This window comes from Opisthocomus hoazin, chromosome Z (genome assembly GCF_030867145.1).
Source record: "Opisthocomus hoazin isolate bOpiHoa1 chromosome Z, bOpiHoa1.hap1, whole genome shotgun sequence".
Taxonomy (NCBI): domain Eukaryota; kingdom Metazoa; phylum Chordata; class Aves; order Opisthocomiformes; family Opisthocomidae; genus Opisthocomus; species Opisthocomus hoazin.
In genome coordinates, this window is record NC_134454.1 from 16100253 (window position 1) to 16119066 (window position 18814).

General features: G+C 41.2%; 1 long non-coding RNA gene across 1 annotated transcript; it reads right to left on the reverse strand.

Moving 5' to 3' along the window:
• Positions 1-444: 444 nt before the first annotated feature.
• LOC142358838 (uncharacterized) lies at positions 445-18518 on the reverse strand. The gene is made up of 3 exons (XR_012761901.1): positions 18460-18518; positions 3900-3956; positions 445-525 (listed from the first exon to the last, which is right to left on the reverse strand). It is a non-coding gene; the product is annotated as an uncharacterized LOC142358838 (long non-coding RNA).
• Between the last annotated feature and the right edge of the window lie 296 nt (positions 18519-18814).

Genomic DNA, 18814 nt, shown 5'->3' on the forward strand with positions numbered 1-18814 from the left:
TAATGTGATGTAGTTGTACACGCAGACTGTACAGCAGAAAATGAGGACCTACAGATCGAGGCGTCCAGTGGGAGAATACAGTGCAAATCCTGATCAAAGTTGATGTGTGGGGTCTTTTTGCTTGTTTGTTTGTTTGTTTTGAAGCAAATCAGTTGCATTAAGACTAAACAAAGGGAAGCAGCTGCTCTTCGACTGTATACTGATTCTTAAATGGTATTGAAAACTAACAGTAAAAGAGAGCTGAATAATGAAACAGGGACATTTTTAAAAGTCATGGTTTGGCTTTTCAGGAAGAATTTTCCTAAGAAAAGCTATTTAAAACAGAAAACAAGTACTTGTTTCTATGGGTTAGAAACTGAACTGTGGTGTTACTACCCAGTACTCACGCCTTGTTTTCTGTGGCTGGGCCACTTCAAATCAAAATAGTCTGTGTAGCCAAAGGTTTGGATTGCCACCAGTTAGGTAACTGGGATGAGTTTCTTCGTTCACTTGAGCCTAATTTCGGAGCACGTCATAGCATTTTCACTAGAACAAGAGAGATGAGGATTAGTGGACCTCTGCTATCTATTGGCTTACAGAGAATCAAATACTGAAGAGCATGTATGTGGTTCCTCAGTATCACTTCTTACGCTTGTAGCATTGACAGGACTGTCAACAGTATTAACTGGACAAAAATTACAGTGATGAAAATCTTGAAGTCACACCTCAAGTGTCCCAAGACAGCACATGGCACCTAAATATTGTTTAGTGTCTAACTTCTTACTCCAGAGACCTGCACTAGTAGCAGAGCCATCCTGTGTTAGGCACTGTCCACACACAGCACAGAAATTGCCCTTGTCCAGGAGAATTACTCAAGTATAACCTGAAGAATTGACAAGATGCAAGAAGCAGGAGAAAGGATACGAAATAACAGTGGAATAAAATTGGCTGGTAAAATAAACAATGGTCAAAGCACACCATCTGCTTTTCTGCAGAGCCTAGAAATCACTGAACAATGGCTGGAGTGAGTTTAAAAGCATTTGAGGAAAAATAATTACTGTTGCTGTGGTTTCTGAGCATTTGGGAAAGAATGGATTCCAATTGTATCCGTGTCTTTTTCACTAACTCACAGGGTATTACAGTCCAAAACTATTTTATTCAAAAGTGTTTATATTTTTGAACCAAATTTCTGATCACCAAAGCACAGCTATGTTTACATTTCAGAGGCACAGCTCTGCTGTCAAAGCTCCAGGAAAAGCAGCTGTGTTGGAAAACTTTCTATGAGCCAATGGCAATTTCTTTTCTGAAGAAGCATGACTCAAAACTGCTGTGACTTAGGATTTTGCCTTTCTTTCTCAAAATACACTGAAAAATTGCCTCCTTCAAGCAGGTGGTCATATGTTAAATGGAAATAATGTTCACTGAAAGGCACATCATTGGAAATTTACCCACATGAGAATAACGTGCCTCTGCTTCATCTGGCAGCTGTGGTGGGAGTGGGATTTGGATCGGATAAAGAATCAATGCTGCTCTTCGCTAACGGAAAATGATTGTTTTTCTAGCAAGAGGTATGATAATATGACAGGCAGTATGAAATATTCCCCTACTTCCTTACTGCGTTAATGGCCCAGAACTTGGATGCAAAATAACCCTTTCTAACTCCATGTCATACACTTCAATGAAATTGTCACTATGGTTATCAAGATCTGCCACAAGTTTATCAAGATGATGTCAAAATCTACTGCATAATGTATGTGTTTGATGCAATCAGTTCTCTCTGAACTGTGACCCTAGTGGCAGAAACAACTTCCCCTACACACATTTTTATACCACGAACGTTGCAAAATTGCAGTCCTGTCAATTTGTTGTTGTCACTAAGGGCAAGGTACTTATACTGGTCCTATATCCTTAATGCAGGATTGGTTTTGATCACTAGTAAAGTGCTTTCGTCACTAAGTTACAAACAGCAGAAGTTAGAACTTGAAGTGAAAGTATAATTTCCCACTGTTTCCCTCCTGACACTGTATGTTCCGGTACTGCTGAGCTGAAGTGATTCTGTTCTTTATCTCCAAACCTCCCATTGAGCCCTCTTGTAGGTGCATTTCTTCAGTTATACGGAAAGAAACCTCACTTGTTTATTTTCTAGGCTTTTCAAAATGAAAGATTGTAATAATCACAATAGTTGAAAGCTACTGTATATCCCACATACAGAATTGTGACAGAGAAAAGCAGCAGTATACAGAAATGCTGAGGATATAGGGATCTCAGCCCTGGAAGCTAAGTTTTGTTATCTAACCTCTGTCAAGCTGTAAATCTCCAGGCCAAATTATACTAGATATTGCACTTAATAATCATCAAGCAAACAGTTTAAATTCTGCCTATCTGCTTTTGCAGTGCATCAGTAAATATTTGGGTATTCAGTAATCTTTTTTGGGTTTTCTTCTCACTAGTTTGCTGGGTTTTACTGCCGAATTAGATCCTAAGGGATCATCTGCTTATCAGTTTCCCAGTAGCTAGCAGGTGTAGTTTGTGGACGATCTGCTGTTATGCCATTAGCTCTGTAAGAGCCTCATATTTTGTCACTTCTGATGTAGCCTAATGAAATACAAGACTTCTACTTTTCTGTAGCAACAATTTATCACTCTTCAGAGAGTGTGCTGTTAAAACAAATACATTTTTCTTATACATGCACACCTCACAAGGGCCACATTCCCTCCCTTTACTAGCATCTTTTATTGCAGTGTACCTCAGATGATGATTTGAGACTCGCAGGGGTAGTTAAAAGAGGTCATTTATATGGAGGATGTTACCGGTGTTACGTTTTATAAAGTTTTGAAGCAATAAAAGGTGAATAAAATTTCCACAGTGATTGTTTTCTTCTAGGATGCCTAAAATTTATGACATATGTGAAGTGTAAACATAGTAAGTGTTGTTCTTGGTTTTCATACAGGGAGTCTGAACCAATGACTTTTGCATATATTTTACATACATATATTTACTTATTCTAATTGTGGGAGTGAAGAGAAAATGTTTGTGAAAGGGAAAAGGATGGCTTCTGCAAAAATATGGAACATTGGCAATCTCTTAGTGAACTGGAAAAATTAAAAACATGCTGCCCTGAGTCCTGGCTTATTTTTTGCCTTAGATCCACAAATATTTAATACAGTTAATTAGAAAAGAAGAATAAAACTGTTCTAAATGAGTAATTTTTTGGTTGTCCAAAAACGTGTGACAATTTATTCCCTCAGCTCTTTGGAGAAAAAAATGATTTTACACATAAGAGTGGCCTTGGGCTGGGGAGAAATCAAAGCCTTTTCATATAATGAACACCTCCCCCCCCCCCCCCCCCCCCCCCCCGAGCTGTGTGAAATAACTCATTAGGATAGATAATGTGAGAGGAGAACGTATTAGAGAAAGAGAAATTCATAACACTTAAATTTAACCCTGGTTCAAGTAACATTTCTACCGACTACCACCGAGTGCTGGACTTTTGTTTCCCATGTTGCAGACAAATGCCAGAACTTCTTCAGATTAATGTATATGTGTTTTGACATCAAATTAATCTTGGATCTACAGGAACTTTCCTTGCTGTGACCTGATGTCATTTGTGAAGGGATCTTAATTTATTTTACTATGGAAAGGAAATTGTGAGACTTCTTGGTCAGTAAGAAGAGAAGGTCTGTCCTTTCTATAGGAAATCGCAGCCATTGGGAATTTTGCACACAGGTAGGCTAGCTTGGCACCAGTCTAGGCACTACAGTTTTGGCAACCTTGCAGGGGCTGTCATGATTTGGAAGCTCAATTGCTCTGTCAAAGCTTAAGGCTGTTGGAATTACAAGTGCATTCAACTTTCACCAGAAAACACTGTAGACTGGTTTAATTTAATCTGTTGCTACAGAAAAAAAAAAAAATTTACTTACTGCAGTGGATTAATTTCTAATTTACTGAACACTTCTTTCCATACCACTCAGGTAGCCCTGGAACAAAATCACCACAGTTTTCATGTAAGTACAGAGCAAGATAAGTACATTGAATGTACGACTAACCAAGAAATCAGTTCCATAGTAATGCTCACTGCTTGACAATCCTTTAACTTAGCATCCTACAGGATCTGTAAGGAATATGAGCATTACCAGTACTATTTTTTATTGCTGCTGCACTAAACTATACTAGCCCAAGGGAGGAGCTCCACTGTGCTGATAACGTAGGAACACATGTGAAAATATATGTGGTTCTTTGGGATACATAGATTTTTCTGAATTGAGGAAAAGACAAAATGAGCATGATGAGCAACAGGAGGGCTTCATAGCTAACAATGCGCACAGTGTGGTAAGCATTTATCATAACCCTGAGGTTTTTCCCCCTCTGTCAAGTCATAACACCCTGTGCTCTCTTAACATTTCTTTCAGCTCCCACTGCGGCTGCAAGGGATCTACCTGTAAATTTTAACTCTGTCTTTTCCTCTCATTTGTTTTGCTACTTCAGTTTGGTGGCTCTTGAAAGACAGAGAAAAATCCAGCGATTTGTCTCACAGTTTCCTTGGAAAAAGGCTTCTTTCCACAGGGTGCCTTCGGGCACCTTTGTGTTCATGGCAGCTGATATGCTGCCTGGCAGGCTGTGTCAGGCTTTGGCCTTCACCACATCTCTGCCACCCTGGAAATAAAGCTCTAGTTAATGAGAACAACCTGTACAAAACAAAAAAACAAAAACCATCTCGTGTATATTACTATCTTGGCTGGAGATGTGCAGGTCTTTTTCAGACCCACCTCTTCTTGTGCTTATTGGCAGACTTCTTCCCAAATCCACAAAAAACCAAAAATTTGTAAAAAAATCTAGAGCCAGCTTTAAACAAATCTAGGTCCAGTCTCTAATCAGATCAAGTCAGATGTCAAATCAGCTTGGACTCTTTCCTGTTTACAAGCGAAAAAAAATCAAATGAAATTGAGAAGAATTACACTAGCTAGCGGATATACATACTAATGTAATTTTTAATTGACTAGTGATTACTGGAAGGATTTTTTTTTAATCACAGATAAAGAAGTCTGTGTTTTAGGACCCTCTTGTAATTAAAATCATAATGAAAAAATTAAAATGCCAAAAATAAGGCATGTTACCCTACTACATGCAAATAGATATATGTTTTAAACTGCTCAAAAGCCATGCAGTTTGCCTCTAAGGTTTGATAACTGTCTCTTACTTGGAGCTTTCAAAAGAAGCTCTAAGGATAGCATAACTTGGAATTTTTGGCTTTGATTAGCTAGTTGATTTTGTTGCCAACATTGCTACAATAACTCGATATACCTATTTTTGAGATTTTCTTATATGTATATTTAGTCCTGTTGATCTAATTCTGTCTGTTAATGAAACACAAACTAATTTTGAAGCTTTCACTTTACTTTCTCATTTGTATGGCCTGTCCAGCTTTTTTCCTCTAGCTGTTCAAAAAATAATTTGTTTCTCTCATCATTAAGAACAGCCTGTGTGTTTTCATGCCTTCTCTGCAATGAAATGCTAGTATATCTCCATTTCCAACAGCACCATTGTTAAGGAAACTCAGCATTCAGTGGCCACCATTTAAGTTTAATTTGCTCATAGTTTAGAGTTGTGATGTAACAACGTGACAGCAGTCAGGTTCCTCCACTTCCAGCTGGACATTTAGCTGTAAGATCTGCCCAAAAGCATTTCAGCAGGTGGTCACAGCCCTAGAAGGGTATCAAGAAATTCCTTACCTGCAGGGTCTGTGTACAGTCCACTGCTCTACCACTGTAGTATCTGTATCCAGTAATATCACATCCTTTTTCTCATTTTTCTGCTAGGATTTTTATTCATGATGAGTTCAATTATATCTGATACTTAGCAGTAAAAATAAATAACTCTTAGTATCATTGTCACATTTTGATTTGAGATTTGGTTTCCTTGCATACAGTGTATTCTTCATAAACCTGGGGCATTCTCCATGCTGGTGCTCTGTGGGCACTGGTTGGCTGTACACTGTTCTGCTGTATCACCTAAACACCCTAAGTAAGGGGGATTAAATCTCTTTGTCCCCATTCTCTGCTACACTGTGGGTGAGCAGTGGCTGCGAGGTAGGTTTGGCTCCCTGATTTTCCCTTTTCGTAACGTTGGCTTCAGGCAGTAGGATGGAGCTATCGGTAATAGCTTGAAGCAAAGCAGTAATGTTATACAAGCTGTGTGGCGCACTGCCATGTGTCCCTAGCAAACATTTAGCAACCTCTTTCTCTTCAAAGGGGGAGTGTTATAAGCACAGAAGGTGGTTGTATGGCTTATTAGCTTTAGGCTGGCAAGGACTGCTGTTACTTTTTCAATTAATTTTCAAGTCCTGACCTTTGCCTAGCTCAAATCCACTGTTTCATATTCACTAAAGAAAGGAGATTGCGAGCTGGAAAGCTTAGTCCATTAAGTCACATTTGTTGTTAATGTAACATCTTCCAGCATTCATGTTAAGCTAAGCTTTGGACAGGTTACCAAACATCAAAGGAGCCTACAACCTTGTGTGCGTATGCGTGGCTTGTGACAGTCTGTGGGAAGCAGGAGACAGCTCATCAGAGAAAAAGCAAAAGAAACGGGATTAGTCTGAAGCATGTCAGATGCTACAAGTTCTTCTAGGTGGTTGTGTTAGGTGGTAGAATTAAAACGCTTGAAAACTTATCAAGCCTCACTTAGATGTTCTCTTCGGGAATGCAATGGATTAAAAAGCTATTTTTCCTAGGATTTTTTGGTACTGTCTCTTTGCCAGAAGTTAAAACAAATGGATGGAACGGATCTCTCCAGTGTTCATCGTTTACCTTTAGGACAAAGAAAACCATATTAACCTAATCAAGTTGCTGACCTCACTCTGAGAGGGAGGAAGAGCATGATTCATCCCATAGGGTCTGGCTTAGGAATCAAATTCTCACTTTGGGCAATAACTTCTTAAACCATTGCAGCAATTACTTCAGTGAGCATCTGTCTCTGGTGCCCATCCTGATTTGACGGAAGTGTATGAGGAAAGGTTGAGAGATGTTGTTTCCAACCTGTTATTCTGATACTGATTTTGATAAATTGGTAAATGATTTTGAGGTCTACAAGCTTGATTTTCTCTCTACATGCAATAACACCTTATGAACAAAACAAAAAAATTCAATTGTGCTTCGACTAGGAAGGTGTTAACAGTCTTTAATACTTTGCATATTTTGAGTAGCTGCCCCCTTAAATTTTTGTGGGAACTTTCCCCTCTGTGGGAAACATCAACATTTTGTGATTTGGTACAGACAGTAATCTGGAAATGTCAGTAAAATAGGGTGATTTCCTGCTAGCTCTCTTGAAAGTGTATGTTGTATGAAATGCAATCTGTATTAATTAATTCAGACTGAAGTTTTGAATCTAGGTCTCAAAATGCTGTGAGATAAGATTTCCCAGTTTTCTTGGTGGAAGTATGGATAGGTTGTTTTCACGAGTCTTGTTCTAATAAAACAGAAACGTTTACGGCATGCTTTTAATGTAACTAGAGATACTAAATCAACACTTCCATCCTCCTGTTGGTAGAGAGAGGTAGTTTGGGTTTGATTTTTTTTGATCATGCTATTATCTTTCCCCTTATGTTTCCATTCTTCAAACTTGTCTGAATTAGGTGCAGGTTTTTTTTCAGATCAGACCTGGAACAAAAATATGTATGACATGTAAGCAGACCCTTGTTCATAAGATTCAGATACTGTTATTTGTGTTTGATGCAATAAGAGGACTTTCCTGTTTTAAAAACTGTAAAAGGGAAAAACATCAAGTACAGAGTCCCTAAATAAAGCCTTCTTCTATAGCCCCTAAAAATAAAATCCTGTCCCTTTATTCCTCCTCCAATTTCTTTTTCTGCATGTGTCATTTATTCATTGCTGTTACTCTCTTCATTTTGCAGCATGCACTGACCCTGTTTCCCGTAACTGCAATACACCATGCTTAGACTGCCTGGTGACCATGACACTCTATGATGCTCATGTTTTGTATTAAATCATAAAGTGTTGGGAAAGTACCATCTGACTGTATCCAACAATGAAGATATACTGCTTTATAGGCATTTGGATGGGAGGCTAACCTGGTCCAAACTCTGAGATAGATCTGCTCAGATCTTCTCCTTATAGTGAACTCCCAATGGAAGACCAACAGACTTTTAAAATCACAAAATCCCATTTTTCATGAAAAGGCTAGAAATGTACTTTTTTGAAATAAATAACACACAAAGCAGAAAATCAGGGCAGAACAGAAGTGAAAAGGGTCTGTATAACACTCACTGTCCACTACAAATGCTGTTGTTGCTGGAACATCTCCCTCTGAGATGGTGTTTCAGCTTGAGAAGGGTCCTTCCCTTTCTCTCCTTCCAGGGAGCTCCACCTGCCTTTGTCTTCTTAAAAGATCATATAGTCACAGGCAACATGATCCCACAGTTTTCTTGGGTGTTCTTTCTAACTTTGGGGTGGCCAGGGCCTGTGGATGGAGGTGTTCTTTCCACAAGTAGTAGAGAGTATTCAGCTCTCATGCAGCAAGCTGCAACTGCTAATTATTTTTATATGGAATTCCTTTCATAAGATATGAAGATATAATGGCATTTTAATTTCTACTTTCATTGCTGATTGATGCATGCAAATAATTAAAATATTCTACTGACTCAAATGATAATTTGATCAAAATTAAAAAAAAAAAAGAGAAGAGAGGCATGGTGATCCAAAAGCAACAGTATCTCCTCATTACAAAATGGAATTATTTTCAAAGCAGCTAAAGTGTCACTTGGGTGTCAAAAAAAATGAAGAAAAGTTTTGGCAGAGAGATTTCAATTCTTGCTTTAAACTGCTCAAGTAAGACATCAGTGTACAGAAACCCCAAGTGTGAACAAAATTAATGCTTTACAGCTATGCAAATTTTAAACATGCATAGAAGGATAAAAATATGATAACTTAAAGCTGTTACCATGCATTGTAATATTGCCAGTGACTGTCAGATCAAAGACAATGTAAAAATTTGATTATGTGTATCACATTGTAATAATGAATCTATTAATTTGCACACACTTTTGTGTGCCAACAAGTTCATAGATTATGCAGCTCGCAGCAGAGTAACACGAGGTCTGGAACATTCATGTACGATCAGGATTTGATGCTGAATTACTGAAGAAGTGGTTGCCCAGAGTGTTAATCTGCATTAGGAAATTTCTAAAACAACTGTCACCTAGGCAATACCCTAGAAAACTGCATTTTCAGGTCAAGAATGTCTAGTGGATTTAAAGGAGCTTTAGTCTTTTCTTCCATGCTTGTACAGAAGAATCTATCTGAGGGAGACTGCATAGCGCATGTTCTTTTCCCTTTCCGTGGTTTCAGTCAGAACTTCTGCAGGGGAAATTCTGCAATGTGGCAAGGGTGAACTGACCTATTCCAGAAAGTCAATCTGTGAGGGTCTCAAAGAGAAGTATTTTTCTCTCCACTTCTCACTTGCTTCAGCTGTGGGCTTTGTCTTGCTTCAGAAGCATGCAGAGGTCTTAGAGGACTCCTGGAGAGGGATGTGCCTCCAGAGTCTTTGAAAACCCGCAGTGAAAACAAACTACAGCCTTGCACAGACAAACTGAGACAGATTTTGCCATGTCACTTGATAACCAAATTACTTCCGCACTTTTATTCATTCTTAGATGTGTATGCTTTTGATGTATATGGTTTAGCACAGTCCTGGATGGAGAAGATATGTAGCAAGACCGCTGCAACCAGGTTCTCCTCTTCGGGGAGCAGCAGCTTCTGTTGAGCTAAAGATACAAAGGGGCAGCTATGCCATTAGTATCACTCCATCATCTTGATTTAGTGATCTGTTAAGCTTTATTCCTCTTTGATAAACTAAGAAAATTTTGGATGCACATGCAAGATTGTGCTCCAGTTGGTTTTTTGGTGTAAACTGTCCTCTGATATCTGTTACTCCGGACGTGCCTAGTATCTCCATGCTGAATCATAGAATCATAGAATCATAGAAAGTTTTGGGTTGGAAGGGACCCCTAGAGGTCATCTAGTCCAACCCCCCCGCAGCGAGCAGGGACACCACTAACTAGATCAGGTTGCTCAGAGCCCTGTCCAACCCAGTCTTGAAAGTTTCCAGGGATGGGGCCTCCACGTCCTCTCTGGGCAATCCGTTCCAGTGTTTCACCACCCTCATTGTAAAGAATTTCTTCCTTATATCCAGCCTAAACCTACCCTGTTTTAGTTTTAAACCATTACCCCGCGTCCTGTCACTGCTGTCTCTACTAAAAAGATTGTCCCCATCTTTCCTATAGGCTCCCTTTAAGTACTGAAAGGCTGCAATCAGGTCTCCCTGCAGCCTTCTCTTCTCCAGGCTGAACAAGCCCAACTCTCTCAGCCTGCCCTCATAGGAGAGGTGCTCCAGCCCTCGGATCATTTTTGTAGCCCTCCTTTCGACCTGCTCCAACAGTTCCATGTCCTTCTTGTGCTGAGGGCTCCAGAGCTGAATGCAGTACTCCAGGTGAGGTCTCACCAGAGCAGGCTGATTTCAGATGTCTGAATTTAGTTTTCATTACTGTTCTAATGCTTTTCTGAAGAAGTGAGGTTGAAGGTTCATCAGTAACTGAAGAAATTTCTGTATCTAGTTTTGCTATAAAAATCAGAGAGGATGAAAAGCCTGAGATTTGAGAGAAGTTTACCAGTAGCAGCAGCCACTGTTATTCCCTCAGCCAAAGTATGGATCATTCTTGTAAATTAGGACCAGAACTTGTTCTCAGTTATGTTATGCTATTTCCTCAGGGGAGTGGGGGAGGAGGGGGAAGTTTTATTGGAGATAATTCTGTGCTGATTTAAAAGAGATAGTGGAAAGTAGAATTAATTTTCATCAGATAGATTACCTACCCCATATTTAAAGTATTTGTATCTTAAAGATGTTTCTCTGCAGCAATAACAGAGAAGAGAGGGTGAACATACAGCTTTGTTTTCTGTGGATATCAGCCAAACTCTATTACCAGAACTAACTATAGATGAAATAAAGAAAAACCATTTGTTCTTTCAAATTAGAAACAGAAAAAAAAAAATAAAGCTATTGTTCTCATACATTGATGCATTTGGCTCAAGGGGTTATTGCCATCAGCAGACAAAAGCTGACGCGTGGCATTGTGCTGCACTGCACATTGTGCTCCAACAGGCGTGCAAACACAATGTTGCTCACGTTTGCATCAAATGTCATTGGCATAACACCAGAGTCCCAAAACGTTAAGTAAGGAGAACTACTTTTCTTTGTGTGCCAGTAGATGGAACTTTAAATTGTGTCACTGCCGCAGAGCTGCTGATAAAAAAAAGCCGTGGCTGAAGCACTACTAGAAATTTTTAAAATAAAACCTAAAGAAAAGCCAAACAATTACAGGTTTGGAAAAGGAATTTGCCCTTTGGTAATGTGTCAGGGAGACAGACACAAGGTGGGTCAGAAAACATCAGTTTTCATTGATGGTGCTGGAGAGGTCAGTGAGAGATAGCAATTATGGCTGTGGTAAGAATGGCATACATTGTGTAGATGAGGTCCACAGCAGGAAATTAATGATTTAAGCCAGTGAGCCATTGTATATATTGGGCTAAGAGTATGTCACGAGCTTTTCTAAAACTAGTTGAGAGGAGGAGCTGGATGCTCAGCTCTTACAGACAGAACAACAGAGAATATGGCTAGAAGGGAACTTTCAAGATTATCTAGTTCATTCTCAATCTCAGAAACTCTGCCTGAAAGTTTCCTAACATAGGACTTTTTCCAGGAGATGCTATAGTCTTTCATATATAATCCATTATTGCCCTTAACCATCCACACAATCAAAGCCATCTAATCTGTACGCAATTCAGGATTATTGCTTCTCCTCCTACATTCAGAAGACACAGGGAAATATTCACTGATTTTCTCATTGCAGTGTAGTCTCAAGACTAAATAACTATCCCTGGCACCTCTGACTCCCTTCCACCCACCCCCTGATGTGTTTTCTGTTGTTGTTAGTCTCCTCTGGAAGCTTTCCACTAATACAATAGTTTCTAAACTGTGGTATTTGCAGCAGAGTATTCCTATTAGTAAGGCTTTTACTCATGTGGGTTCCTTAGTGAGTCCTCACTACAGATAGTCCTATTAATACCTCAGATGATGCCTTATAGCAAAAGTATGAGTTGGTAAAGCCTCTTTTGTCTGTGAGTCATTCCATTACCATCTCCTTTCCTGCAAAGCTGCTGCATAGATGTTCTTCAAGTTGAACTTCTGTAGTTGCTTGTTCCCACAGAAACATAACGTTGTGCACAAATTACTTCCTTGAGTTGTCAGGATAATTTTAAATGCTCTCTATCTGCCAAAGTGGGTGCAATCTTTTCTGCTTCATTCACACACAAACTTACTAAGTGCACTGTCTACTCAAGGATTTGAATCACTAATGTGAAAACTGATTTGATATATTTTCACAGTTTGATGGTGAACCATTAAGAACTATTCTATGATTTTTCTAATCACTTCTGTATTTGTTTCATGGTAGCTCCCACAGAAAGATCATGAGACACAGTCAACACCCTCCCTAAAGTAAGAGATACTGCATCTACTGTCTTTTGTCTATCTACTAAGCTTCCTAATATGTCTTTTAGTCTCTGAGGAGATTGTCTTGGAGAGCAAATTTCCCTTACTTGCAGCTTTTAGGTCAAACAAACTGATGTCAGGAATGCCAGAAAGCAATTGGCTAAGCGAATAGACTGGAAGACATCTTGAGGTCTATTTCATCCCTCTTCTCTGTGATAGAAAGGCAGTGTTGGCTAGTTTGCTCTTTGGAATGCTGCTAGCTTTATATAAACCTGATGAATCCAGCCTAGAGAGATATATCACATAAAACTTCATTGTATGTTCTCCAGGAAAGAGCTGGAAGAAAGAGATATACTGGGTTATTAGTGAAAAAAATCTTTTGGGAAATAGAAAGAGGTTATTCAGGAATAAATATCATCCTTAAGTAAGGATTCATCCCATAGCAAAATCTTAGTAGAGTCTCTGCTTTCGTATCTTCTCGGCAGTTGTGTATTTTATGCTCTGCCAGTATAAATAACTTGTCAGTTTGCACTTAGTTCCCTTAGTTCCCTTCTGCTCTGCTGTCGTTTTTCTAGTTGGAAATCCACCAACAAGCTTGAAGGCCTTTGACACTGAAGTTTTCACATCAATACAGCTTATTACATCCCTTAATCTGTAGCTGTGAACAAATGTACTGCAAACACTGGGACTACAGACGTGAGCATTCACATACTTGTGATTAACAGCACAAGTGCTGGAAAATAAGTAAAGTCATTATGGATAACCTTTCATTTATTTTTGATAAAAAGCTGCATTTTTCTGCCCTTTTCTCCTTTTTCTTCAAATACCAAGATGTGTCAAATTCTTGTTGCACCTAAATGAAAGTGTTTCTTTTATCGTGTAAGGAATAAGAAGCTCTTATCATTAATTTTTCAATAAATATTTTAGGGGTTTCACCACTGTTATGCAGTCAGCTACCCTGAAGCTATGCAGTTGGCTTGCTTGACTGCTGGGAAGACATCGGGGCAGTTCACCTCAAGAATGGGTGATGCCTTTCTTGTTATATTGCCAGGTCTGGGCTGTTATGCTTCTAGTCCAATCTGTGGCCACAAGCAACGCAACTTGCAAGAACCACATAAGATATTGTACTGCTAGAAATATTTAGGGTTAGACCTTGGCCTGAATCTTTTTCCACCTATGGCCTTAGTCAAATCACGACATAATACAAAGTGCTTAAACCCTGGTGACTGGAAATTTTGCTCACTGCAATATTTCCACTGTGTTCCATACTCGAGCTGGAGGCACAGTCTATTTTTCAGTCTTTTGCTCAGTTTAATTATTATAGTGCATCTCTTAGAAGGATACTACAGAATGCCACGCACCATTTTCTTCATTGAGTTACAGGGGTCTTAGGTAGCAGAAGCCCTTATGTGCAGGCTAGACTCTGCTCTGAGTTGTCACCTCTGGAATGATTGCATTACCTGCATGAAACAACACCCTTAACAACGAACAGAACCTGTTTCAGGCTTTTACTTGGTTTCTAAAATATTTGGCGCCCACTGAAAAATTCCGAAAACTTAATAAACATCTTTAGGAATCTTGTGTGAAGTTAGAACCTTTTTTACATTCTTCAACTTGTATTAAGTGAGGTAATTTGATGCAGAAATGTTTGAAAGTAAAAGCATTTAGCTTCTAGTTTTGTGAACGCAAAAACACTCAGGGAATACATCAGATTCATTCTAGAAAATAATGCAAGTCTAACAGTGTCAGAGCGAGCTTCAGGTGTCACATCGCTTTCAAGTCTAGTGCAAACTGGCTTTATCTTGTTTAAAAGGACGGGGGAGAAAAGTAAGGGAGGGTTGTGTGTGTGTAGAAACAAATATTCAGTCTGGCTCAATATTAAATGCAAACTCCAATCCACTTGTATAGTCATGTGGCAGGAGATGTGACTATCCCCCAGGACCTTACAGGAGTAAGTGAGTAGTGGGTTTCCCTGTCTGGATGAGGGCTTCCAATATGATGTATTACGACAAGCTTGACTTTGATGAGTAACACTTGTGGGGCTTCTTTTTACAATTTTTTCAAGATAAAGACTCAAGCTTAGTATCTACATGTTGTATCAGACACTGTTTTAGTGTTCACCTACTTGAGAAATTTCTCAGAGTATCATCAAAGGGCAGTACACGTGTAATGATTTGAATCTTCCCACTACAATGGCTACCATGCTGTCATATAATAAGGCTGTCAATTATTTCAATACTTCCATTCTATGTTAATACCTTTTATCACTTATTTATCAACACATAATATGAAGAATTCCCTACAGAATCACAGAATCACAGAATCACAGAATGGTCGGGGTTAGAAGGGACCTCTGTGGGTCATCTAGTCCAACCCTCCTGCCGAAGCAGGGTCACCTACAGCAGGCTGCACAGCACCTTGTTCAGGCGGATCTTGAATATCTCCAGAGAAGGAGACTCCACAGCCTCCCTGGGCAGCCTGTTCCAGTGCTCTGTCACCCTCAGAGGGAAGAAATTCTTCCTCACGTTCAGACGGAACTTCCTGTGCTTCAGTTTGTGCCCATTGCCCCTTGTCCTGTCACTGGGCACCACTGAAAAGAGCTTGGCCCCATCCTCCTGACACCCACCCTTCAGATATTTGTAAGTATATATTAGGTCCCCTTGCAGCCTTCTCTTCTTCAGGCTGAACAAGCCCAGCTCCCTCAGCCTCTCCTCGTAGGAGAGATGCTCCAGTCCCCTCACCATCCTCGTAGCCCTCCGCTGGACTCTCTCCAGTAGCTCTTCATCTTTCTTGAACTGGGGAGCCCAGAACTGGACACAGTACTCCAGATGAGGCGTCACCAGGGCAGTGTAGAGGGGAAGGAGAACCTCCCTCGACCTGCTGGCCACACTCCTCTTGATGCACCCCAGGATCCCATTGGCTTTCTTGGCAGCCAGGGCACACTGCTGGCTCATGGTTAACCTGTCGTCCACCAGGACACCCAGGTCCCTCTCCGCAGAGCTGCTCTCCAGCAGGTCCACCCCAAGCCTGTACTGATATATGGGGTTGTTCCTCCCCAGGTGGAGGACCCTGCATTTGCCTTTGTTGAACCTCATCAGGTTCCCCTCTGCCCAACTTTCCAGCCTGTCCAGGTCATGCTGAATGGCAGCACAGCCTTCTGGTGTGTCTACCACACCTCCCAGTTTGGTGTCATCAGCAAACTTGCTGAGGGTACATTCTAACTCTACATCCAGGTCATTGAGGAAGAAGTTAAACAAGGCTGGGCGCAGTACTGACCACTAGTTAACAGCCTCCAACTAGACTCAGCGCCACTGACGACAACCCTCTGCGTTCTGCCATTCAGCCAGTTCTCAATCCACCTCACTGACCATTCATCCAGCCCATACTTCCTGAGCTTCCCTAGGAGTATGTTATGGGAGACCGTGTCGAAAGCCTTGCTGAAGTCTAGGTAGACAACATCTACAGCTCTCCCTTCATCTACCCAGGCAGTCATGCCATCATAGAAAGCTATCAGATTGGTCAGGCATGATTTCCCCTTGGTGAATCCATGTTGACTACTCCTGATAACCTTCTTTTCCTCCACTTGCTTGTTGACTACCTCCAGGATAAGCTGCTCCATCACCTTACCCGGGATGGAGGTGAGGCTGACCGGCCTGTAGTTTCCTGGGTCCTCCTTCTTGCCCTTTTTGAAGACTGGAGTGACATTTGCCTTTCTCCAGTCCTCGGGCACCTCTCCTGTCCTCCAGGACCTCTCATAGATGATGGAGAGTGGCCCAGCAATGACATCCGCCAGCTCCCTCAGCACTCGGGGGTGCATTCCATCGGGGCCCATGGATTTGTGGGTGTCCAGATCGCTTAAGCGATCCCTCACACTGTCCTCCTTGACCAAGAGAAAGTCATCCTCTCTGTAGGCTTCCTCTCTTACCTCCGGGGCCTGGGATTCCTGAGGGCCAGTCTTAGCACTGAAGACTGAAGCAAAGAAGGCATTCAGTAGCTCTGCCTTCTCTGCATCCTCCGTCACCAGGACACCCACCTCTTTCAGCAGCGGCCCCACATTGTCCCGAGCCTTCCTTTTGTCGCTGATGTAGTGGAAGAAGCCCTTCTTGTTGTCTTTGACACCCCTTGCCAGCTTCAATTCCAGGTGGGCCTTGGCCTTCCTCGTCGCATCCCTGCACGCTCTGACCACATTCCTGTACTCTTCCCAAGTGGCCTGCCCGTCTTTCCACATTCCATGGACCTTTCTCTTCCACCTGATCTCCACTAGAAGCTCCTTGTTTAACCATGCAGGTCTCCTGCCTCTTTTGCTCGATTTCTTTCTCAGGGGGATGCACCGCTCCTGAGCATGGAGGAAGTGACGCTTGAAGAGCGACCAGCACTCTTGGACCCCCCTGCCTTCGAGAGCCCTGGCCCACGGGATTCCTCCCAGTAGCTCCTTGAAGAGGCCAAAGTTAGCCCTCCTGAGGTCCAAGGTTTTGATCCTGCTTATGGCCCTGCTTCCTCCACCCAGGATCCTGAACTCGACCATTTCGTGGTCACTGCAGCCGAGTCTGCCTCCGACCTTCACATCCTCCACCAGTCCCTCCTTGTTTGTTAATACAAGGTCCAGCAGCGCGCCTTTCCTTGTTGGTTCCTCCACCATTTGCATCAGAAAGTTATCATCGATGCTCTGTAGGAACCTCCTGGATTGCGCCTGCCTAGCTGTATGGTCTTCCCAGCTGATGTCAGGGTAGTTGAAGTCCCACGTGATAACCAGGGCCTGTGACTGTGAGGCTGCTTGCAGCTGCCTGCAGAAGGCCTCATCAACTTCCTCCTCCTGGTTAGGTGGTCTGTAGCACACACCCACCGTTATGCCCATGAATGTACCTTCATGTATGCATGCATTTAATGCTTTATATGGCTGAACACAAGGTGACAGGATGAATGACAGCAAAATAATAAATAATGGAAGTCTGAGACCCATGCAGGAGCCACAGATGTATAGAATGCTGAGAAAACAGAACACCGCCTCTTAAAAATGAAGCTTTAATCATAAAAAATGCACCAGGCAGGTCAGGGATGATCTGGAAGCTTGGTATGATGCTACCTGCTCACAGAAGGGAGCTTGCTATGCAAAGAAATTTTGACTTCTGGTTTTTGAAGAGGCACAGCCTGATTATGTTGAATGGCACAGGAACGACAGTTCTTGAGCCCTGTGTTTGCCTATCTGCAAATATTTATTCTTTTCATTATGCTATCAAATTTAATTCCAAAACATTTTAATTTTTTTTTCAGTTTATAAGGATGTCAAAAATTAACTAAGAGGCAAAAGTGTTTCATTTTTAGCACTTCAGAATGGTTTAGAGAAATGATAGACCACAATTACAAATCACATCTTCAAATATTTATCTATCTTGGGGACTACGGCTGGGATGATACTGAGTTCAATCTGTTTACCATTGATTTTATTTTTAGAGACAAACATTTAGGGTGAAATCCAGCCTTTATTCATGAAAGGTACTGAACTTAATAGCTTATATCAATGAGAAGTACAAATACTTCTTATATCAAGATGTAATAAATTACGCTTTCAAGTGCTTAGCCCTTCTCAAGGTTTAGGTCATAATGTGATTAATCACCTAGGTATGACAGGCAGGATTTCAGCCGGAACATTCTCACTAATTTATCTAAATATGTGCAAATAGTGATGGGAAAAGTAGCAGGATCTTTTCAGACTCCAAAGCGGCTTCCTGACCTTCAATAACTTTGTTACTCTAGTGAGTTTACTGCAGGTGGAGAAGAAGGAGCAGATCACGCACCAGTGTAGTCACCCTCTGCTTTCTGATGCGCTAAGGCTTTATGTTGCACAGGAAAAAGTCACCCGAGTTTCAAGATGTGAGCAACGAAACTGCACTGCTTTTGCAGTGTACGCCAGTAACTTACCATGTCACTGGAAGGCAGGATAGGAACCGGCCCACACACAGAAAGACGCTTGGCTATGCTAAGGTAGTGAAAGAGAAAATGGAAATTACAACACTCTTACAGCATGATGCAAAAACACTTCTATTTTCATGAACCGATGGGGAATGTGGCTGAGAAGAAAGGAGTATTTCTGTGTGAATACCAGGAGTAGGTCTGTGCTGAAGGCACTGACAGCACTCACCTCTGTCATTCTGGCTGTCTGCTGGGGCCAGAGAGACTTGGCGCAGAGAGGAGCACTGAGAAATCGCAGAACAAGGAAGCACAGAAGAGCATAAGTGAAGAATGACATTTGTTGTTCTGAATAAATGTGATTCTT